The sequence below is a fragment of the Seriola aureovittata genome, chromosome 22, assembly GCF_021018895.1.
Source record: "Seriola aureovittata isolate HTS-2021-v1 ecotype China chromosome 22, ASM2101889v1, whole genome shotgun sequence".
Lineage (NCBI taxonomy): Eukaryota > Metazoa > Chordata > Actinopteri > Carangiformes > Carangidae > Seriola > Seriola aureovittata.
The window spans coordinates 6,930,554-6,956,583 of NC_079385.1; the positions used below are offsets into that span (position 1 = coordinate 6,930,554).

The window sequence follows — 26,030 nt, forward strand, 5'->3', positions numbered from 1 at the left end:
ACACAGTCAGCATCCAGCCAATCGGCGTTCTCAGCTGGCCTCTATGGGGCCAGTGGGCAGCCAGAAAGCATCATATCTGTACATCTGAGCGTATAGGGGGAGCAGGCTGTGAATGTTTGTGACTGTGTTTGTGAAGGACGGGGATTAGTGCCGGGGCCTTTGATGTGTCTTGTGAGGTACATTAACAACAGTTTTTATTTTTAAAATGGAAGAAAACATCTCACAAGAGTATGCATCCCTAAAGTGGTGACGTTAGTTGAAAACCGCATTTGAACTTCTGCATTTTATTTATAAGAAGCATAAAGAGAGATGAGAGAGTAATATGGGGAAGAAGAAGAGAAGGGAAATCTAAAACGAAATTGACTTCCACCAATGTTCCAGGCTGACACTCTTCTCTCCATAAATACTATACAAAATACACCAGGGCACTATGCAAAACATGCCAGGAAACTCTCCTCTTGAGAAACACGATTCACAAAAACAGTGTACGGAACTCCACGGGAACGAAGACTGACTACTTAAATATAGAAGTAGATAAATAAAGAACAAAATACCCACATTGGTCATGACATTGGACAGTGTATGAATTCAGGACAGCAGTGTTCAAGCCAGGGTTGTCCCGGAGGGGGTCAAATGGACCCAGTAGTACTTTTCTAAGGTGCACCTTTCAAAGGGGACACGTAACAATATTGTAAAAACTATACACCTGGGGAGTGCGACAACTTGATAATAAAATTATATAAAAATAATTGATAATTGTTTTACACTTTTGATTATTCTAAACAAAAAAAACATGCCTGACAGCACAACTGGTATTCATTTCACCTTGTGAGTCTATATGTGTGTGTATTAGTTGTATAACTTGCTCCCTTTCTCTGAAGCACCCACTATAGCGAGAACCACCGCAGAGGCAGTTTTGAGTTCTTTAGTAGCTGATTCTACCTGCATGTCTGTCTGCCTGTCAACAGATTTTGCCAGCGTGTTAGCGTCACAACTGTTCAAGATACAGGCATGAAACTTTACAGCTGTGTAGCTGAGATCAAAATGAAGGCAGAGTGTGAAGATGGGTGTGGGCCGACCCCTGAATACTTAGTACCCATGTAATAATTTAATGACCCATGAGAACTACTGAGTACTAATGGGTCAGAATGTCAACATGTTGATGGGTGTCACAGCTGGTGTTTGATCCCATTACAAGATGGTCTCTAGTTAAATCAGTATTTTATTTTGAGTCAAATTCATAATTCCCCTGGTGATTGCATTCAAACATGGAGTTATATTTAGTGGTGGGTGCTATGTAGTGCTCTACTGATCCTGATTAAATGAATTAGGGCTGAAAAAAATGATATGATCATTTTGACAGATATTGTTGCATGTTCCCTTATGTCTGGAGAATATCATTTTGTAGGCCAGGGCGTCTCTGTAGCGCCAAAGTGCGGTTTGAGTATTGCCCTTGGTCATATTGCGATTTCAATAATATTTTAAATAACTGTTCAGCTCTTAACAGTGTAACTGAGAGGCTCTAGTATTTACTATCTGCTAGCTTTAGCTGTCAGTAAGTACCAGGCTGAATTATAACATGTGTAGTTAGCTTATGCATGATTGTTTATTGACCAACAGACTCATCACTCTGTGTTTTTGAACATCAAAAATATGTAATCCTCACTTTAGAAACTGAAATGTAGAGTGAGGTTTTCCCACATCCTTGGCTGAGTGCACAGACACGGTCGGTTTCCAATACAGTCACTAGGTGCTAACCATAGTTCATTTTGTAATTTAGTCGTGAAATAAATGTTGATACATCTTATAAAAGCTAGAAATGCTAAAAATGAAATAATGCCCTCGGTTTAATGTGGGACCCGTGGATGCAGGACGTGATGGGACAGTCTTTGTTAACAAGCTACATCGAAACCAACCAGCGGTGTAAATGGAAGTGAACTCTAAGGTGTGGCAAAAAGTATGGCATTGTTGTTCACAGGCTTGATGAGTGGTGACTGATGAGACATAGTTTGTTCAGTCTGGTGGACTGTGTGGTAGGTGATGTGTGTTACAAAACAATAACATAGGAGAAAAAAATCAGCCTTGAATGCTCCCTTTTGCTACAATTCAGTTACACTCAAGTGCAACACCATGCAGAGCTCTACCATGGCCTGTGTGTCTGCTGCCTTTTCTCTTAGTAGGAATCATGTGTCTTCTGCTGCTACATTGCTCAGATGTTCTGTGTCTGTTGCTGTATTCCCTGTTGCTTCCCGCACTGGGGGTTGAGCTAGTGTATTACCTGGGACACTGGGAGCCGGGGAGGACTGAGAGGGGCAAAAAGGTAAATGGTCAGACAGACGAGCAGCATATGGAGGGTAGGGAGAGTGGGATTGTTTGTTTGGGAAACGTAAGCCGAGGGAGACGGGGACAGCAAAGGACAGCTGAGACAAAAGAGACATATGGAGTGTAAACTCTTAAAACACCAAACCTATTTCGTGTGTTTGCACTGAAATGGCTCTGTGGTTAAAAGTTTATGTACAGACACGCAAAATCGTGCAAGAAATATAGTGTTCTTTAAGGTAGTGATAATAGAGAAAGAGAGCTGAAGGAAAGGCAGGAGGAAAAGATGTCAGGCAGACAGACAGGTAAGTGGACAGACTGTCAGACAGGCAGGCTGTGAGGTGTGAGTTAGGTCAGTTTAGATGGGACATATGACTCCTGCCAGGCCAGAGACTCTGAGGGATCACGAGGACAGAATAGAAGAGGAAAGACCCATATGCCATCTGGACAAGGGACAAAGAGTGGGAGACAGCATGAGCAGTGTGTGTGTGTGTTTATATGTATGACAGAGAAAGAGTGAGGGCAAGTATAACCCAGTAATAATGCCAGGCCAGTTGAGAGCACTGGTCTCACTCCCTGGCCTATTGAGACACACACACACACACACACACACACACACACACACACACACACACACACACACACGAGCAGTAGAAGACATGCACTCGTACAAAAAGAAAAAAAAAAAAAGCACATTCTTACAGGACACGCATGTATGCACAAACTTTTAGATGCAAATGCATGTGAGCACATTCACAGGAGAACATGAGCAAATGTTGATACACACACAAACACAGACACTTTGACTGAAACAGACTCCATGTCACTGCTGTCACTTCATCTGCCAGAGCGGCCATCCAGAAAGCCCCGTCCTCAAATCAGATTGTGTGCGTGTGCTCTTTCTCTCCTTTCCATCAGATACCACTGGAGTGGTATGCTTCACAGGACATTCTATTGTCTCACATATGGGTTTTGCTCAACTGCTCTGTCCAGGAAACAAGGCCAAGCGGGTAACCTCAGAATGCAGCCCTTGGGTTTGATGCATTTTCCATCAAGTCCAGTTGTCTTTAATGTTAGGAGAGTGAAACTGGGGTACTGCTGGGGCTCCGCTAACGGGGTCACCGGCCCCAGTGCTGGGTCACTTTGTTGTATGCTGGTTTCCAGTACAACTTCTGGGTTAGTGGCCGAGGTTGGGAGAGGAGATTGTTACCACAAGTAAATGTGACAGACACACTTGCTGTGAATAGCTCACCTACATGCTTTTGCTCCTAAATTCCAGTCTTTGGTTTCCATTCATTTCAGTTCAGTATGAAGATTAATCTGCAAATACTTGAAACTTTGTTGAGATGGATAATCCACTATAGTGCCCAACCTTTTAAATCTAAAAAGTTCTGTCAAAGTGACTTTATTGTTCAGTAACAAAATAAAAGCAAGCAGGAACAGTTTGAAACCTTTTCCTTGATGGTGCTTTGAAGGAAATTCCAACCTGCAGGACTTATCGTTCCCAAACCAAAAGACAAACATTCTTCCAAGCAGATGTAACTGCTGATTAAAGCATGCTTTGTTTTGTATGCAATATGAAAACCTGGCTTGTTATTATGTCACTTTGTCATTTAAAAGTGTTTGTATACTATGTCTATACATGTATATTTGCATTTACTTATATAGTAATATTAGCCACATTGTGTGTGTGTGTGTGTGTGTGTGTGTGTGTGTGTGTGTGTGTGTGTGTGTGTGTGTGTGTGTGTGTGTGTTTGTGTGTGTCTGTGCGAAAGTGTGATCGCAAGTGTGACGGGAATGTCTGTATAAGGGATCCACTGAATGAAGAATATGACAATCTGACACAATGATGAATGGCAGGCAATTACAGCTAATTAAAAGGATGTGTATACCTACGTATGTATTTCCCTAATATTCCATGACTTCTCTTTACATTTACATTTACTTGTGTCCAAAGTGACTAACAAGTGAGGAACCACACTAAAGCTTCAGCGCAGCAGCAGACTTCCTCTTTAGGAAACAGGATAATGTCCCTAGTTTTCCATAGTATTCCAGAAATCATGCGACCAGTGGAATCATACACAGGAATTTGGACATGAACTCTTCACTTCCACCAGGACTTATTAGCTTCAAAGACGTGGGGCATTGGCCCCCACCTGGGTGCTTTCTGTTTCTAATGAATGTGTGTGTGACACAGTGTGGGTGGGTTGGTGTGTTTACAGGCATGTTGGTGCTGAGGAGCTGATGGCATAAACAGATAAAGCTTTGATGGAGGATGTACACTCTTTTGTTTGATTTTAAGAGACAAACGGCTGTCTGAAATACACACACAAGCATGGGTGCATGCATACACACCACCCCCTCTCTGCAGTGTGTATACACCACACGTCAGGTCTTAAGTGCTTGGTAACAAAGGGTGAGTTTATCCCTGGGTTTCACTGTAAATACAATGGTGAGTAATGCTAAGAAGACTGGCCTGTGGTCACTGCAGCCATGCACAACTGAGAGATAGAGAGCAAGATTGGGGTGGTGGGGGTTGTGGTGGCGTGTAGTATTTTATAAGGACTATCTAGCCTCTGGCCTTCTTTTAAAGGTGCTGTGTGTAGCATTTTGTGTTTCTCAAAATTAAAACCACATTTCCCATAAATCTGTTGCCTTCCCCTCCCTGGCGTCGCTCCATGTTCAGTTGTTTGAGGGAAAAAGAAGAGGAAGAGCAACGATAAGATAACGACTTTTATTAATTATCAAGGAACCTCCAGCATATATTCTAACAGGCAGCTGATATTCTGCAGTCACTGAACAGAGGAACTGGAATTAAATTCTGTAATGACTGGTACCAGACAGTGGTGAATGCAACATGGATAGTGACGAAAGGTCACACCACCAATTTGTTTAATCATTTGGAACACACTCACATTGCAGTATGAAGAGTGCATGGCTCGAAAACAGACAGTAAGATAAGCGTCAAAGTAAGCGTTCAATAATCGTAATGGAGGTAAAAGTTTGAAATAATCGTGATATTGATTTGGAGTCATATTGCCCAGCCTTAATTCAGAGTTTAAAGACACTTCAGCCGTGAGGAAGCTTGTTGACACAGAGCAAGGATGATCTTTGAAACCAGTTCGGCTTAAACATCTGAAACCTCTGACAACATGGCTGGAATAAAGCTATTGTTATTGTGGCAAGCTGTCTCTATACGGTCAACCACCCCAAACACACATTCTCACACACACACACACACACACACACACACACACACACACACACACAACACACACACACACACACACACACACACACAAATATGCCATATGCACACATGTATACATACACACCCAGCTCAGCAGTGGGAGCACATCATCTGTCACCCAGGGCCCAGGCGGAGGGGCGACAGATTGTCCTCGCGGTGTTCCTTCAGGTCCCATTGCTCCAAACACACACACTCACAGACACACACACATACATGCAAACAATCTGTCCACTGACACACTGTTCTCATAGTATTCCCTCGGAGTGCAGGCAGGGCCTTTATTTCACCTGAGCATTAGTACAACACATAATGATTCACAGCATTTTTACATGGAGACACAGAAGTGTGTGTTTTTCATTTATATTTTCAGAAAATATACATGTAGTGCTTATTCTAAACATATTTACCATAGTTTTTATGGTTTTTATGCTTGGGCCTTTTTTCATGTACAGTAAGAAAGTAGAATTACGTGCTCATGAGGAGGAATGTTTGACACACACACACACACACACACACACACACACACACACACACACAGTGAGTGATGTTACAGTTAAACATTAACCACATTCGTACAGATCAAATAGGGGGATCACTACTTGCGGAGCAGAACAAATGAATCTCACATCAATGGCTTTTTGCAGCTATATGATAGGACATAGTGGGGAGATCAAAATGCCTGGGTGACGTATTTAACCGTCACAAAACAGCCACATCAATTAAACATCAAGAGCATGCATTCTATAGCCTCACTCAGTGATAATCAAGGGCCTTTTTAGTATCAAAGTGCTGCTCAGTAAACGCCAGGCCTTTAAAGATCATCATCCATAAACATTACCTGGCTTTGTTCTTCGCTCTCGGGGAAACCACACAGACGTACGCGCCTTCCTTTCTCTTTCCCCATGCTCTACCTGCTCATGCCCACCTCTCCTCCACTTCATTCCTTTCCCCTCTGTACCTGTGTGTGTGTGTGTGTGTGTGTGTGTGTGTGTGTGTGTGTGTGTGTGTGTGTGTGTGTGTGTGTGTGTGTGTGTGTGTGTGTGTGTGTGTGTGTGTGTGTGTGTGTGTGTGTGTGTGTGTGTGTGTGTGTGTGTGCGCGTGTGCACAAAGCTATGAGCCTCATAGATCGCCTCAGCTCACACCCTTCCTTAATGTGCCTTCTGTTCCTCCCTGGAATTCTCTCGCCTTGAAGAGAAAGAGATAGTGAGATGGAGGCGAAGGAGAGAGAGAGATAGAGCGCAGGTAGGTTTCATTACCTCCCCCCCTCTCTGAACGCCTGGGTTATGGCCAATTAGGCCTATTAGCAACAACAAAACACAAGAAAACACAACAAAACCCGGTCGGCAGGCAGGCAGGCAGGTAGTTAACGGTGGGAGGAATTGTGATCTCTCCCACCGACAGAACAAAGAAAACACTCTCCAGAGTGCCGGAGAAAGAATTTATACCTCCCGGTGTTCTCAATTCTACAATTAAACTCTTTACTGCAATTTCCCGTCGGCTGGAGTCTCCAAAGGGACTTTTCAATGCACTGCAGTGATTTTTACACCTGCAAAGTGGTGTGTTATGTAATTAACCAAGTTGGAGACAATTGCTCAGAAGTGTAGAGAAGGCACAGCTTTGCAGCTCTTAAACAACACTTTATCCTTTATCCTGTGATGCATGTGGTGATGTCATATTGACCTAATTATCAGTTTACTTTAGCTCTCTGGCTCACTGGGTAATCGGCTGTCTACAATTTAGTTATTTGCTAGGCCTTTGATTGACGGTGAGACCACAACTTGTGAACTAACTCAAAATCATATTTCTGTTTGTAATATTGGAAATCACTAAAAACTGAGCTTGGGACCACATCCTCGCTTAAAGGGGGACTGCACCAACTTTATAAATGTACTTTGATTTACTCTGAATGATGTTGGATTTTCCAGTTCTGATATGTATATTGTATTATGAGCGCTGCCGTGCTCATAAAACTTCACGGGACCTGTAGTTTTTATTAATTTATTTATTTGAATGCTAACAAATTAATCATTGTTTAAATCATGAAAGGTTTCTAACTTTAGCACAATGTGCTGCGGTAGATGCTCATTACGCTGATTAAAGACAGAAAGAAAGCCTGGATGAGAAATTGCTGTAAGTTTCAGTGGTCAGTGCAGAAATGGAATCAAGACACTGGCCTTGTAGTCTCAGACCAAAGTAATCAGACCCAACCTGACCAACCAGGTCCCCTAAATCCCCTCAAGCTTGATCAGAGCCTGGTCATTTGTTATATTTTGAGGTATTCTCAGCTGGGCCAAGGTTACTCGTACAGTATCAGTACAGCAAAATGTAAAAAGGAGTCCACATGAGAAATATTTAATGTTTAAGTATGAAATATGGAATAAGTTGTACAGCAGCTCTATAGTTGTATAGTGCCAGCAGTGACCAGATACTGTATCCCTGTTGTTATCTCAACCATATAATTGTCGTATACAATGGTGAAACTGATTTTGGCTCATTCAGTGCTCACAATACATCACCATTGCTGCAGTTCATGCAGTTTTGTGCACAAAGAGTCAAGAAGCTGTGTAACATAATTGAATGTCAGTTACGGCTAAAGATAATCACTGGAGATTAAAACCATAGAATAAAGTGTGAATCAAATTTTCTACTGAAGTATCCGGCTGAATTCGGCTCATGCATATGTGGCAGCCAGGTGTGGTATGACTTTGCCTTTTCCACCTATGAGGCAGCAGGGAGATATAATGATTAGGACGACATGGGATGGCTGGAAGGATTAAATCCCAAAGATTTATATTCTACATCTCCTTTCCTTCATTTCCTCCTCTCTCTCTTTCTCTCTCTCTCTCTCTCTCTCTCTCTCTCTCTCTCTCACTCTCTCTATCTCTCTCTCTCTCTCTCTCTCTCTGTCAGTCTCTTAAGACCCCCTTACTCCACGCTCAGATTAAATGCTCCATGCTCTGTATAAAATCCATTAACTCAACATGCCGATACACAACCATCACCCAGATGGGAGCTGAGTGTGTATTGTGTGAACCTCATGTTGAGGCGGGGTGGAGATGCAATCAAATAGAGATGTGCAGAACAAAAACGGGCGGTGGGTGGAGGGAGAGAGGGAGGGATGGAGAGAGTAGGCAGGGAGGTAAACTAAATGTGACATATCATATTTGACTTTTCACTTCCCATTTAGCTGACACGTCCAAGATAAGTGGAGGAAAGATTACTGGTCTCATTCTGTTAGACAAAGGCCTGTGTGTGTGAGTGCATTTGTTGTTTCAGGCATGTAAATTTTATGTTCTAGGCCCTTCAGCTCAGACTCTCATAAGACTGATAAACTGATAAATAAGCAGGTCAGAGTTCTGCGTGTTTACATGTGTGGGTGTACAATATACACATCCATGAAATTCAGTTAGATGTACAGTGAACCATTTTGTATCCTACTTCATGTTACGCATGACTCCTTTTTGCAGGTTTTAAAGGGACGTAAGTGTCATACTTATGATGATAACACCGATCTCACCAAGTGAGTTGCTGAGATCTGGAAATGTGGCAACATCGCTAGCCATGGCTAAAACCAGGTCGATGTGGCCAGAAACAAAAGGCACTCAGTCAGTCAATAAAGTAACAGTTTAGCCAAACTTACTTGAAAAAGAAACAAAGGCACGTGACAAAATTAAAAACTGTCTGTTCGACACATCAGTCACAATCACAGACGACTCCTTGCTTAAGTTTGAGTTTCCGTACTTACTGTAGTTGTACGCTCAGTCTTCTTTTGCAATACGGACATTTCAGATTTGCTCAGATTTGGTTTTAGCTCCAAATAAAGTGGTTTAGATAATGTGACTAAGCTGTTTCCCTGTTTATAAGCTGTCTGATTGTCTGAACGTGGCTTCTCCGACTTCTTTTTGGTGAGGTTGCAGCTCTCCCAGACGTCAGCGGTTACTTTGCTGAGTATAAACTTTATATCATAGTATCATAAATAGCAGAAATGATGGCCAGAACTACAAATGTAAACCCAAGTTTAAATAAACGAGATTCAAGTTAATTCTTCACTCTAATAACAAAAATAACAATAATAAAGATAATAATGATAAACGTTAGAAAGAAGAAATGTAGCACAAAGTGCTTTACGAGAAAAGAAAAGACATAAAAACATGTTAAAAGTATTGATCTAAAATGAACATTAAAAACAATGTAAAATGAGATAAAAATGTGAATAGAATAATAAATCATTATATATAAATAAATAGCATTTAATCCTCATCTGGTATTCATCATGATATTAGACGTTGTTGCTACAGTGTGTACAAAATATTCCTGTATCTGTACAAGGACAAAATACACTGGATAAACCAACACTGTTTACCTATAGAATAGCTTTGTCGCTCATGTGAAAAGAGTCATGTTGAGGTGTGTGTGTGTGTGTGTGTGTGTGTGTGTGTGTGTGTGTGTGTGTGTGTGTGTGTGTGTGTGTGTGTGTGTGTGTGTGTGTGTGTGTGTGTGTGTGTGTGTGTGTGTGTGTGTGTGTGTGTGTGTGTGTGTGTGTGTGTGTGGCTGCTACAAACGCGGATGCCCACTGAAGCAAACAAGAGAGGCAGCAGTAATCTTCATCTCCAATTACACACTGGGAACACCTCTGCTGTGTGTGTTTGTGTGTGTACACGGTCACACATTTTTGTAACCTTCGTGCTTGACTGTTTGACTGTGTTTGCGTGTGTATGTGTACATACTGTATGTGTGTGTGTCTGTATCCCCCGCAAGGCCCTGGGGTTACAGGCAGCTTGGTGACGGTGCAGATGGGATAACATATGACATGTGAGTGACTGAGTTAGTGTGTGTATGTGAGTGTTTGTGTGTGTGCGTCTCAGTCCATCTGGGCTCCCCCCTGATCAGCCGGGGCTCCCTCTGCTCCCGTGGCCCACTGGGGAGCCGGCGGGATGAGGGAGCGAGAGAGAGCAGCAAGGCCTGTCTACCTTCAGCCTCTCTCACCTCCACTTACTCTGACTGCGCTCCAGCTTCATATGAATGTTGTGAATAGCAAACTCACAACTGATTGCAGTGTTTTGATTTTAACTCCTGTCCTCAAATTATACAACACAATATATACAATATCTTCACTGACTGAATGATGTAATTCTGTAAATGAAATGCGCAGCTGTGACTAACATGATAATAGATAAAAGTATTTTTCTTATACAAACAACAATTTGTTTGTTTGTTTGATTGTTAGCAGGGTTATGCAAAAAGTACTGAACCACTCTGCACCGGACTTGGTGGAGGGATGGTTCATGGATGAGGGAAGAGCCTGTAAAATCCAGCCCTTTTGATGCCTCATGTTTGGCATATTGGACGTTGCCATTTTGGTTTTTTGGAGCCAGAAGAAATATTTGGATGAGAGGGTGAAGTGGGGGAGGAGTGAGGGGTGGATCTGACCTGTAAACCCAAGGACACCGCACCCACCTACACTGGCAACCTGACCGCAACATGTTGGTTGATTTGTCGCCGTATCCTGATTGGTTGGTTGGTCTGTAGCCATATTTTGATTTGTTAGTTTGTCAGCAGTATTTTGAAGTAATGCCATTTGAGGCATATCTTCACGTCCACTGTCAGTAGTCAACTTGAACTGTGGGTAACGTAGGCGCCACAGTTACACAAGGCTGCATCAATTTTGAGCGCTTTTTTTTTTTTTTAAACTGTAAATTTTGAGTTTAAGACCAAGGTGTTTTAATATTCTGAACCACTGGCAGGATGTACACCGTGAACCCTGGAACATGGTGTCAAAGTTTCGCACAGTAGGCCCACTACTGACACTATCCCCCTTCCTATGAGTTCTCTGCGTCTCTGCTTTCTAAAGCATTTTTGATGAATCCATGTAGTTGTATATTTATATAATTTAGTGGAAACAAGGTTGAGTCAAAATATACCAATATATCTGAGGAGTGCGGTAGGTAAATTTCTACAAGCGTTGGTGGAAGTGGCACCAAATTACACACAATGCATACAGTGTTTAGACATTCATGGTGCCACCTTCTGCCAGCACGCGAAGAAGTAGTGAGGGCACTGTCAGCATACAGTACCTATAATGTAAGTCACTGTATATCCTTTCTTCAATGAATAATTAGGTTGTTTTTACAACCTAACTACAACACAAGTTCATATGTGATTACATGCTGTGTATACTCTATCTGTTTTTGAAGTTTAATTGGGGCATTTTTTTGTGCTGAATCCAAGTTTTTCTTAAGCTGGCATAGGCTTCATGTTGCCAAGCCAATGGCATCGGGATTTTACCACCACAAAGGCAAGGCGTTGAATGTACAGGACAGTCTGTGTATTTGACATTGTGCATTGTGTCCCCATGAGACTTGTCACGCTCTCTTGTTCATGGGATCCAGGTCCATGGCTATTTAATGCGGCTGGCCAGGGCCGCGTGGTGTTGAGGGGAAAGGCTGCGGGATTTGGACTGGTGGAGGCATTGGAGGGATGGTGTGTGTAGTCGGGATGAGAGGGAGACAGCAGGGAGCTGGGCAGTCAGTTTGTTCCTGTTCCATCCACGGGCTGGAGGCCAGAGCCTGGACAGAGAGGATGAGAGATGATGGAGAGAAAGGGAATGATGGAGAGCAAGGGAGCAGGAGTCAGAAGAGAGGGTGGATGCAAGTAGAAAGAGACTGAGAAAGAGGTGGGGGAGTAAGGAGGGGGACATGAGGTCTTTATGACCAGGGCAGGAAGGGTGAGGAAAAAAGGAGAAGTTGAAGAAAAAGCGAAAGAGAGGAAGAAGAAAATGTCACTAGAACAATGCTAGCAGCGGGATGGGAAGGTGGCGTTTGTGTCTGGGCAGACCAACACTGAGAGACTAAAGAGAACTTAATGACGCCTGACAAGTGCAATTAATAATTAAAACAGGAGCCGATGGTCATGGAGCCAGCAGGTGACAATAACTGAGGTTACACTCCTTTGACAAGCCCACTCTCCTGCCCCTCCATCTCCTATCCTCTTTAATCACAATTTTGTCTTCTTTTCACTTTCCTTTCCTCTTATCACTCTCTTCTGCCTTTGTCGCTCCCTCCCCCACTCGCTCTGTCTGTGTAATTTTGGCACTTATGTTCGTCCCACACCCCTGCCCCCAACCCTGCCCTCTGTCGCTTTATCCATCACCCCACCGCTCTTTCCATCTCCCTTCCATCTCTCTTACTCTCTCACCCCTCCCGTCACCCTTGAGCGGCTCACGCAAAACTGCAGCCGTCACTATCAGGTGCTGACGAGTTGCCCTACTTGATATTCATGGGTGAGATTATTTGGAAGTGTGTGTGTCAGGGGGGGTTACAGGAGAGGGAGGTGATGGAGCGGGTGTGTGCGTGTCTGTGTGTGTGTGTGTGTGTGTGTGTGTGCTGGTTAGGGATGGGGGTTGGAGGGTGTACAGGGTGTACATGAAGCATCATTACCATATCAAAGACATGCTAGGCTTTTCTGTCCTAATGGTAATTACACTGCCCACAATTGGCGCTCACTGCTCGGATCACAACAACAAGAAAAAAATTTCAAAAAATGGATGGAGGGATGAGGAGGAGGGGTACTAAAGGGAAGTGGGGGGGTGGGTGGGGGGTACAATTGGCTGAGGCTTTCAGGTTATGTTAATACCGCTCATCTATTTAATTAGTGGCTGGCGTTGGGCTTTGTTTACATCTGACGTGCCCCTTCTAGGAAAGACTGAGGAGAGAGAGAGAGAAACAGAGAGAGAGAATGGTGAGAATGAACGAGAATCAGAAAACAGAACAAGAGAGATAGAGAAGGAGGTTAGCAGAATGGTTTCTGGTGCTGGGTGGTGGGATAGCTGGAGCGAGGTGTGACTGTGCCTCTTGAAGCCGTAATGAGGTCTGTTGTGCATGGACCCTTGATAGGCCTCCCGGCTCCACCTCTGGAGCCTGGTGGGTCGGGCATGGTGAATCGACTCAGGCTGCTGCCTGGAATAAGGCCGGCCTGTTTGACTGCTTGTTTCTCTGGCCATGTTCAGACCTGGCATTAACATGCGTCTTGGGTGATCGGATCACAAGTGGACAGCTCTAAGTACGTCAGTTCACACCTGGCGTTAAAATGCGTCTCCACATGCATCTCAAAACTTGTGATCAAATCTCGCTTCCTGCTCTCTATGCAAATAAACACATACATCATTTCCGACCAAAGCCGTTGTTGTTTTTAGCGTTGTTGGTTTTAGCCAGTCTGACTATGACGGACAGGTCTGTTGTCAATGTGTTTGTGTGTGAGAGAGAGACAGAGAGCGGGGCAAGGAGGGGCTGAGCTACTCAATGTGGTGCACACAGCTCTACAATGAAGTAAGGTTTTACTAATTTGAGATAGAAAAAAAAAATAGAAAATCAATATGTGGTGCTCAATGTTGATATTATGCCAGGTTGCCACAAATAAATCAATGTATAGGAATATAATATTTTTGGTTCATTGTGAAACTGCTGTGAATCAGACTAGGGCAGAGGACATCAGTTGAGTAGGCGGTTCTCTAATGTGGCCCAGGGCACGGTTGCGTTCACACTCCTAAAAGAATGTGGCTATATACAGCCGAGACCTCCAAATACATTCACACCTGTACTTAGAGATGTCCACTGGCAATCGGATCACCTGAGATGCATGATAATGCCAGGTCTGAACAGGGCCTCTGACTGACTTAATGACTGGCTGATAGGCTGACTGACTTCCTGTCAAAATGAAGGACGAGGTAGATCAGAGTGAACCTCACCCATTGACTTGATGCCTGACGAGCTGCTACGACAGGTACATAAGGTCGTAAGATGTGTTTCCAAACATGTATACAGGTGTTTATACCTGTTCTGAATGGCCACAATCAAAGGTGGGGCAATAAGCCTGACTTAGAGAGAGGTGAAATTTAGTGGATCACAACTTTTCATCACTCTCTCCTCAAAGACATTTATGGTGTTGCACTGAGTTATACACAAAAAGTGATGGGGGTAGGTTTCTGAAACCTACTTTCAAACCTCAGCACATCTGGTTAATTGTTGCCTAATGTGGGTAAAACTGTAGGGTTGCTACTTTTGGAAAGTTTTAAGAATTGTGAGAATGAATTCTTGCTGACAGAAAGGGAGTTTCAGACTCTATTAGATTATTTGATAAGCACTTTATATGAAACATAAGGCCTTTACCCGCTTATCTGATGGACTGATGACTTCCTGATTAGTTTGCTGGCTACCTGACTCACTATCCAACACAATCACCAGACAAGAACATTGATGTTGGTCAGTGGTATAAAACCCTGCATTGCATTCCATGAAAACACCTTTTACGTCTGATGCCAAAATTTATTAATTTCTCTCTTTCTGCAATATCTGTGCATGGCAACTACAGTGGTGAGAAAAAGTAAGTGAACCATTTCGAATTATCATCATTTATGTATAAATTTATCTTCAAATATGACCAGATATTTTTCTGAGTTACAATTATGAACATGGAGTCAGGAGTTATCCAACCTGGAGTCTAGTCAATGAAACAACATTGGAGTCGTGGGTTAAAGCTGCAAACACTCAATTATTTGGAGTTTGCTGTTCACAAGAACCATCTGCTGTTGTGAACCAGGCCTCACAAAAGAGAGATGTCAGAATTCATATGTTCAGGAATTGTTGAGTTGTATAAAAGTATTCATCAGTCCACAGTCAGACACTATAAATGGAGACGATATAGTGGCTGTGGCTTCTCTCCCTAGAAGTGAGCACCCAGCTGAGATGACTCCAAAGGCATGACGCAGAATGCTCAGTAATGTAACAAAGAACCTCAGAGTTACAGTTAAAGACTCAAAGCAATCAGTGGAGCTGGTTAACATTATGATTTAGGCCTAATTTACTGATGCAGCAGGACAATGACTGTAAACACAGAAGTAAATGTAATACAGATTGACTACAAACAAAGAAAATCCACCTTTTGTAGTGGGCCAGTCTGAGCCTATAACCAGAAATTGTGGCCTCCTGCAAACAAAATAGATGCCAATCCACCACACCAACCTCCACACTCTTACTCTTTTCTTTGCTAGGTATAAAGCACACTAATTCTATATAGGCACAGAACTTTGGCATCCTATGTAAATTGTGAGGTACAAAATCATTCAATATGGATATAATTCCTGGCTGGATTATCTAACTTTCAACCTGACTAACCTGCTACCTGATTGAGATGACTAATATAACTTCTTTTCTGTGTTTTTTGATGATAACTTTATTCCATTAAAGGAGATATTTGTCAGTCTCCCTATTGCTACATAGCCAGCGTTAGCATTAACAGCTGTTTACTTACCAGTCTAATAGAAACGTTGCAAGTTCAGTGTCAAACTTTGTTCCTTTACTTGCCAAGAGCTGTGTCCAGCAGTGGAAAGCAACACCAATTTAAACTCGTGTCTTTATCACATCTTTTCTTCTACTTTAGTTAGAATGCTAACATTCTAACCAGCTAGCCTCGACCTGTCCCGCCACTTTCCCATAGCGACTCAGTCTAGCTTCCAATCTTCCCTTTATAACATCTTGTCTTGGAAACACAATGATGGCCTAAGCTCTTGTCAAGCAGTGATCACCACCACCTTCACCCGGCAAGTAACCATGTACGGCAGCAAAGAAAACTTACAAATAGCCCCTTTAAGAGGATATTATGTCTTAAAAATGTATGTTTGACTGAAGCACGCCTTACCTCATCTTCTGTTGCCTCTTGTAACTAAAATGATAATAACTTCCTAACCAGAAACTTCCTTTTAGAAATCTGTTGTTCACATTACAGACAGTTCAGTCGTGATTTTCTGCTGCGACTAACTGAATGGATAACTGATGAATAAGGCCTGATTGGCTGAATGTTGTACTGACTAAACTATAAGCTCGGTTGTTCCACTCTAGTGTATATGTGTTTGTGACTTTGTTTCTTCCCATGTTTGGTTTGAAGACATGATCTTTGGGACTGACTTTTTGCATGTAATTTGCCTATGCTTATTGAGCCCTTCCACCTGAACGCACATGTTTCTGTCAAGTCTTTGTAATGTGAATGTTTTGGCTCCTGAATACCTGTGTTTGCATCTGTATCCACTTTTTAAAAAGGGACTTGTGATGAGTATTGTAATAGAACCCATTTTACAGCCCTCTCAGGGGAAAGTGAACAGGGAAATGAGACGGAAATGAGAGGGAAATGAGGATTTTTGCCTCTGTAGAGTAAGCCATCATGTCTCTACTGCAGATAGCTGATGGCTGGTGCAGTTGCTTCACAGGTATGAGTCAGTCAAGATCTCGGTCAGCACTTGATTGTAGTACATATCAGCGACTCATCAAACACAGAGATATTCTAGCTTGAAATCATTACAATACTTATTATTGTGTGTGTGTGTGTGTGTGTGTGTGTGTGTGTGTGTGTGTGTGTGTGTTGACAAGTACATTCTCAATGGTGGATGAAGAGTATAACCTGCATAAAAAATTCACTGTGACATTTTCAAAAGGTCCAAAACAGCAACGATTCTTTTAACACCTTTTACTTCAAAGAGCAGACAGACAGACAGATCTAGAGAAAAAGCTTTGGATTCCAAATGCTTGCCATTTCACTTAGTAGCACTGAATGACAGGATGTATCTTTTTTTTTTTTTTGCCCACGGTTTACTTGAAAACCCTGAGAATTGTCACCATCTTCTACAAGGATTCTCCAAGAGAGCATCTTTGAAAAACACTTGTTTCCCAATTGGGGGAAGCTGAAGAAGAAGACTCACAACATGGCTGTGGGATTTTTTTTCTTTTTTTTTCCCGAGCTAAGATCTTTGAGCACTGAGAGAGTAGAGAAGAGTTTAAGAGTGAAAAATGGCAAGAAAAGCGAAAGATGATAGAAGAACTATGAGATAAACAGTGAGAGAAATGTATGGCCTTAACAGAGAGGGCCGCTCAGACTGCTCTGGGAAAATAAAGTCAGCAGGTCTGCTGTGTGAAAGCTGCCTCTCTGGTAAACACAGTTAAAAAAAAAAGAAAAAAAAAAAGAAAGAAACTGCAGTAGTTCTATTACTGAAAAGAGGGCAAGAGAGGAGCGATAGATTGTGCTCAAGGAGAGAAAAGAGAGAGAAGAAACAGGGAGAAGAGAGGGAACAGCCCACATGCTATCACACTGTTTTTAATAACAGTGTAGCGGCGACCCGAGGCCTCCACGTCCACGCAACGGCTGTGCAATGTCTGCTCGGCGTCTGTGCCACACACAAAAGGGCTGCAATCCAAAAGTCAAGCCATTCTGCTCTGTCTATCAGCTACAGGCTGCAGAGAGGCAGAAGCAGTCAAGGACCTCTGCTTCTTAACTTGTGTATGTTTACCCGGAGGCTGTGCTAAGGACGCTCTTCATGTCTCTTCATCCCTAAAACACTGCTCCGCACTCTTAGGTCATGTCCGCACTAATCGGGGTAGATTTGAAATGCTGTATGTATGTCGAAAATCTGCACTAGCATTTTTAGATCATCTTAGAAAAACTCATCATCAGCATTGATACTCCAGTACAAGAGGAAAATGTTCAAGTCTCTCCTCTTGGGCCTGTGCAATATGCTTTAGTCAAAAGCTTTAGTTCAGATCACTATGCGTCAGCCCTTGTCCTTGTTCACAATGCAAGGCCAGTGTTTTCAAATATAAGAGTGCTTTAAAAAATGATCAAAAGTGACCAACATGGCCAGTTGAATGCTGATGGAATTCTGCATTGGCGCTTTAATAGCTGTTCCAGAGAGGGGTGAGAGGTGGCACTTGTTCAAAACAGCACATACTTTTGGACAATCGTGAGTGAGAGAGAGGGACAGGAAAGTCAGGGAGAGACAGGGGGGATGACATGCAGCAAAGGGCTGCGGGTCGGATCCGAACCCGGGCTGCTGTGGTTGGGACTAAGCCTTTGTGCTGTGCGTTGTACCAGGTGAGCCACCAGGGCGCCCCTGGACAATCTTTTCACAAAGGAATTCTTAGTAATTGTAGTAATTGTATGAAAATGTTTGGAAAATTGTCTAAAAAATGAAAAATCCTTAATTTCTCACCTCTGCACATATGGTGAGTCGCTGCATGAAATGGATGCGACTGTCAGATTGTTTGTTTCGGAAAGGTAGAAAACTTGCCAGGCCCTACCCCCCTTCCCTCTGACATCACGAAAGTGTTGGTGTGAGGGGGTTTCAGATGAAGCATTTGGCAAGCACCTCAGTTCAATCATAGTAACTTTTTTAATACTTCCACATATTCACACGTGGGGGCTGCCCAGTCCGGCCACTGCTGCTGGACGATGGTTTCTAGTCTTGCTCAAGGGCACCTCGCAGAGTGTCCCCTCGACTGGGGAGTTGTGCTACAAGTCAACTTATTTCTCTCTGTGCCATTTGTTGTTAGTCAGAACATGAAAATATAACAAAAGCAGAAACTACATGATAATAATATTTAAGAAAAAACAGACTTCATGCGTATTCGATTATTTAGAAATATAGAAACATCTTGCACGAAAGATGCAGAAATGTGAAGTGATTTACAATATTAGGCACCACTCAAAGTTACAGCGTTGAATCTCCTTCACAGATTAGATGTAACTAGTTATTGATTTTTATTTTACCATAAGTAATTTATTATCAAGGTATTAGGTAATTAATTAACTATTTACTGTAAAAGAAAATGTTAACCAGTCATTTTATGAGTTTCCAAATAGGTGGACCTTTTCACCAGAAATGAGTGTAGTTTTACCTTTTTAAAAACACAGATGTAACGGCAAATTGGCATTATGATGACACTGGTAACAGGAAAATGTATCATTTCATCCAGTACGATTTAATTTTGTAGGCTACTTGTTGTTTTAAGGAGAAGTAAAGGCTCATAGTTAATAACTTATTGAATTGGGTTTTTTTTTTTCAGTGTGAACCACATTGCTCTCTGATGACTAAAGTAAGGTCCAGTAGGAGGCGTACTCAGCGCAAGCAGCTCAGTCCTGCCTCCACCTCCCTCCCTCCCTCTGGAAGTCTCTCCCTCCACTTCTTTCCCTCACTTCTTCCTCCTCTCCTCACAGTGTATCAAGTGCATCATCCTCTCACACCTCGCTTTGCCCTCGAGAACAGCGCCTCACTCTCTCTCTCTCTCTCTCTCTCTCTCTCTCTCTCTCTCTCTCTCTCTCTCTCTCTCTCTCTCACACACACATACACACACACACACACACACACACACACACACAGAGTGCACATGCATGGTGTCACCTCGTAAGCGAGATAAGGAACTTGCGACACCAAAGGGTCCGGCTTCTGTCACCCTGCTACCTCGCCTGGACCACATGGCCTCGGGTGCAGAGAGGAGCGAGAGAACGGAGAGGGGAGGGGTGGGAACAAGAGTAGGAGGGGAGAAAAGGAGAGCTCAGGAGCAAAAAGAAGAAAAAAAAAGAAAAAGGAAATGTGATGAAGATGCAGAAGACGAAGAGATGAAAGAGGAAGAGAGACAGATGGGGCCAGAGAGAGGGAGAGAAAAAGGCAGAGAGACACAAAAAAAGCGGCGAGCGAGTGGCAGCAGTGCCAGCAGAGAGGGACTGTTGTTTTCGGTGCATGTTGTCGGTTGGCTTGCCACCAGTTAGCATGAGGCAGATGCAACCGGGAGCACTTGGTAATTATCGTGGTGAACCTCCCTCAGAGCACATGTGCTTTCCACTCACTAATCTTCACAAAGATTCAACGTGGCCAGTCTGGTTTTCAACATTTCACCCCTGTTAAAACAAAAGATAAATCAAGGAATAGAACAGCAGCACATATAATTTATCAAAATTGTGGCTACATTGATGCTCCCGTGTGTGTGTTTCCTCAGAGCAAAGAAACACATTTCAGATGACAACTTCTGCCACATTTCTCTGCTTGTTTGTTTGCGATCAACATCTCTCCGAACATCCGAGTCTTCGGTGCGACTGGTGCGTTTACCGCCGTCTCTTATCGTGTCCAGTTCAGCAGCTCTCACGCTCCTTTTCAACAGGTGTTTTTGGATCCCACTGTTGGAGAGCCGACTCCTGCAAAATCCTGATAAGCCTGCGTACTCACGACTTACCCAGTCACCGATAGAATCTGCATATACCTGCAATCATATGCTCTAGCCAAGTGACAGAAGTGTTCCCTCGCCAACTGGCAGAGATAAGTTATCTCCATCAGCTGTGCCTCCCTACACTTTGAACATAGTATTCAGATGAACACTTGGACTTAGTTTACATGAACTGCAGTCACAGTCACATTGGTCGAAATGCCCTTAATGTGCTTAAGCACCCTAACGGTGTATTTAAGATTGAACTGAACTTTGTAAAACGCTTGTTGGTGCATTATCAGATTAACGCATACAAATGTCAGAACTAATGTTGCCTAGCTCAACAGATTAACACTGAATTACATGCTATGAGGTCTTTACAATTTATGTATTCAAGTGATATAGGGAGGCACATGACAGGACATAAGTACAACATAATCAGAAAAGCCGAGGGGCATTTCAGATGGTAGGAATGCAATTTTTCTTGGTCAAGGCTGCTGTAGGACACATGATGTGGCGTGCCTCTCTACATCACATGTCCTTGTAACTGTGCTGCACACAATCCCTATTGACAAAATAACCAAAAATAAGAAAAAAAACACAGAAAACAGTGCAGCTGGGTGACTAGACATTTCATTACAATAATGTGTGATCTGCCATGTAACATTCAACCAGCTGGATCAGTATTCTCATTAAATGAAAAGGCTTGTTTTAGGTATTTTGTTAAAGGCTCGATAATGAAGGAACACCTGCTGATCCCTACCTGCTGGGTTTTATTTCCTGTCCGCTCTTACCCCTTTTCTTTTAAGCTTTGCAGTAGCTCTGAAGTAATTGTCTCTTGCCTCGTGCAGAAGGTTGCTGACCAACTGCTGTGCTGTATTAGCTTGTATCATGACCACTTGGCAATACCTGTGCCTGACCGTTTAATGCATTTATTCAAGGGTGTTTCTTGATTGGACAATTGGGACAAGGTGGGATCATTAATCAATAATCATTCAGAAAGTCTTTTCTGAAAATTAAATAAATCAAAAACATACATTCAGGATAAACACAACTGTTGACTCAAATGAAAACATGCTTTACATGAGTTATTCTGTGCTAAAACAATGTCACACAGAAGGGCTGAAATTCATTTCCTCATTCAGTCATGGACATACTGTGAAAAAGGCTCAGTCAAAACAGAAACACCAGTGTTAAACATTAAGGAGAACTGTTCTAACCGTATTATAGTACATATCAGAAACTCCAAATATTGAGCAACAATTTATCAAAGAGATAAGTTTTTAGGAGAGAAATGTCCAGACTTTAGACGAACAATAACTTGCATATAAATGGCCTCTGTTGAGATAAAGTAGGATATTGTATTGTTGGGCTGCTACAGTAAATGTGAGTGTCACTGCTGCTGTAGTCCATATCATCCTATTTTTGTCCTGAGAAACAGATATGCTCTTTTACTGTACACACAGCAGCAACCAAAAACAAATCAAGCACGGGTGAAACACAGTGGTGTTCATCATACTGTAAATGAGGAAGCTCTGTCTGTTCGATTTTCTTGACCACCACTCTTTTGATCGACTTCAAACTTGGCGGGTGTATTTCTGTGGACTCAAGGAAGTGTAGTATCGACTGTGAAGTTTTTTGGATAAGCAGTTCTCGAGAAAGCTTCGATTGTGTTGCTTGACATGAAAAAAAGAGACGCCGGACTACATTAACAGGGCAGTGCAGCACCTGGACAATTGGAAGTGCACACCATCCAGGGCTTTAAGAACCACTTTCCACACTTCGACCCGGACATTATCAGACCGACTGACCACACACACACACACACTGCAGAGTGTATTACTCAGGACTCAGGGAAGTGTATCGTCGAGTGTGAAGTTGTTGGATAACGCTCTCAAGAAAGCTGCAAGCTGGATTAACGCAGGACAAGCAATCAGCGCCCACTGACAGGCACATTTTGAACAGGCGCTGCACTAGTGACATAAAAGACGTACATGTGCATGTTTATATCTTGGGTATGTAGGTTAAGAGTCGGACTTCTCAGATGCATAAATAATTTTAATTTAGTCAAGAACTTGTGACTGCAGTCTAGAATTTGGTTCTACAGTGATACAGACTCATCGACATCTGTGAACACGGACTGCAGCAGTTCCTCTATCTTCGCCTGTACGTGCTTCCTCTAATGCTTTAGACCCCTTCCCTCCCTCCCTTCCTCTCTCCCTCCCTCCCTCCACACTCCTATTTTCTTCCCCTGTACTCTCTCTGGACCTCCTGTAAGTACCATGTAATCTTTGCTGTTGGACTAATACTTTAGTCTTTCCCTACGCAGGTCACCAGTGGCTTTCCATCTTGAACACATCTGCTGAGATAGTTGGTGTCCCTTCCACCACCCCACCCCCCACACATACACACACACACAAACTAACACACTCACACACACACTCACTCACACACTCACACACTCACAGCTCAACATGGGTAGTTAATGTTGAGCATAGCGGCCTTGTTGTACTTGGAAAATAAATCACAGCACTGTGGCTGAATAATGTAATGAGTCTTGTTAAGCTGCACAGACAAGTTGATCCGCTCTGGTACAAATATGGGAACTTTTTTCATTACGTACCCGCCCCGCCCCACACTCCCCATCTTAAGTGTTGTTTTTGTTGTCTTAGCAGTGCACTAATTCCTAAATAGGTCAATCCAAGGAAGTGGCTTCCTAGTTGCAACCAACTGAAGTGAAGCACAGGAGCACAAAACAAGAACAGAAGGAGAAAGCATGAGGATTTCAGTGTCTTTAACGGCTATTGAGCGCTACTGTTATTCAAAAACACAGTCTGAACATTTTATACACTAAAGGACAATTAGGGAGAGAAATGATCCCATTGAACCCGTTCCAAATTTTGTACTCAGAGGTCTTGCATTTGACCTGATAGTCAGGAACAAATAATATTAAATCTACAGTTTTGACATGAGAATTCTACCTTGAAATAATCAAATATGAAACATCTGTGTCTGTTAATTCACTGGCTTTAATAGTTTGCTCACTGCGTTTAATACCTGGCTCATATTCAGTTTTTTTCCCAAACCCTTTTCATTCCACCTCTTTCATTCATCTTTTTTTATTTTCTATGTTCCAGTCTTTTGTTGCGTAAATATATGCCACTGCGCTGATTTTGGTCATGGTTGCGGACTCGTACGCTTTTGCATTAAAAGCTGAAAAGAATTCTGGGAGGATAATTGGTGCCGATCGAGAGGTCATTGCTGTCTGCGTTTCATTGCATAAAGAGAGCTGTAAGAGATACCGCATTGTCTGTTGTACAGCATATAGTAAAGGTCGATCTCAATCAGCCTCTTTTGTCAGGGGTCTCTGCACTGATATCCAAAGTGTCATTTTTGTCTTTTTTTTGTCTCCGCAGAACTCACCGTGTCTGAATTCCAGTAATATGTCATGACGGATAGCCTCAGTTATTTCCCTACTGAACAATGTCAGTTTGGGCATCGTGAAACTGAAACGGCTTTGACCGCGGCACCCTACCAGTAATTGAGTTCCTTTGCCAGTCGCCATGCGTAGGGTCAGTTCCCTGCAGTTGGGTGCCTGGAAGTGGGTGGGTGGGGGTAGCGCGGGAGCGCAGGACCATTGAAATCCAGAAAGCTGGCTCTATTGTGGGGACTCTGTTTGGGAAAGGCTGGAACAACGGCCTGCAAGGCCTGTGCAGTTGATAATAGACTAGTATTGCTGTCATTGTCCAAGGACTCAAGAGACAAGCTTTTAGAGCAGATGCTCCCCTAACTCAAGGTTTGTACACACAGGAAGTCAGAAAGAGAAAGACACAGAGCTGCATGAAGCCTAAATGACTACCTCGAAATATTTTTACCGTGTGGATACAAGTTCCTCTCCCCATGGCCATTTTCTCCCTTCATCAACAGCTCTTTACTGTTTTGCATCCAGCCTCCTCTTTTAGGTTACTCATCAAAACTCTCACTGTATTCCTCACTGTATTCCTCTAATCATGATTTCCTCTCATTGCTCGGCTCACTTTGCACGGCCTCTTTCTCTTTCCTCTGCCGACTTGTTCGGTAATGATCCTCACTCTCTGTGACGACTGGAATCCTTTTGTGCCGTCTGACACGTTTTATGTTTGAAAGGGAACAGAGGGCGTTTTTACAATGGCCTTTTATGCCCTGTGAGAAATATATGAGTCTTTTGGCGCAGCTAATGAAGGCGCTTTCATGTCCCTCACCAGTAGAAGTGTATAGAGATGGATTGTCTGGGGCCCACACAGGCCCCAGTGTAGCAGCACATTGTGTCGGCCCCCAGTTTCTGAGTATTGATCTAACGGGGGAATGGAGAAAGAAACCATGAAGAAAAGAAAATAAGAGAAAAGAAAAGAACAATCTGCGGTTTTACTGTTCACTAGTTTCCGCTCCCGCGCTGACGTTGGGACAGAAGAGCAAGCGAGGTGAACCCACGCTGACAGGCAACACTCCGCCTCCACCACTTTCAGCGCTTCACCAACACAACCATCATCATTATCAAGGTGACCATTACTCCCCCTTGTTTCAAAGACAGTCATTATGGCTCCTAAGAACAGAGGCAGGGCCAGGACGGACGACAGGGGAGGAAGAAAGATAAGCGGAGACAGAAAATAAGGAGGGGTGGACAGATGAGAAAAGAGGGGAGAAGAAGGAGAGGAGGAGGAGGAGGAGGAGGAGGAGGAGGAAGACGGGGTGTGATGAAGAATTATGATGAGGAAAAGGGTGATTGGGGAAGGGAGCGAGGTAGAGAGACTGAGAGAGGACATGTGGGAATAAGTGAAATAATTATGGAGGCCACTTCACCAAGGGCATATTGTACTGTGCAGAAAGTTACTTCAAGCACACACACACACACACACACACACACACACACACACACACACACACACACACACACACACACACACACACACACACTGTACAGATGCAGTCATGTCAGCTCTTGTCAGCTCTCGGGTGAGGGCGGCGGCGTTAGCTTGTGAGGGTCTCATCGTTCCACCGGGGGTCATGGGATATGAAGTCTCATTGTGGATTTAATTGTCTCCTTATAATCAGATTAATTAGGAGTGTTATGCTTTTCAGGAACAGTCTCCTAACCACACACATGCACACACACACACACACACACACACAGATATAAATTACCACACCTCCCTTCCAACCTTCACTGTATTTCCCTCGCTTTGTCTCGATGCCCTCACTTGCCCTTCGTGTGTTCACCCTGAACTCCACTGAGGCTAAATTGTTTAAAGATGTGTTTGATTAAATGTGTATGTGCATGTACACTGAAGTTGCCTTGTCTACACAAAATGCATGCACACATCTCTTCAAGTATGCACCCTTTTCCCTTCTGTATGTGTGTGTGTGTGTGTGTGTATGCACTTGCGCACTGCACAGGCGAGCCAGGG

The 26,030-nt window shown here is 43.1% G+C and overlaps 1 protein-coding gene across 4 annotated transcripts in view; it reads left to right on the forward strand.

Moving 5' to 3' along the window:
- The window catches only part of sox5 (SRY-box transcription factor 5), a 235,884-nt gene that overhangs the window by 38,429 nt on the left and 171,425 nt on the right, over window positions 1–26,030 (forward strand). The gene's annotated exons all lie outside the window — the stretch shown is intronic.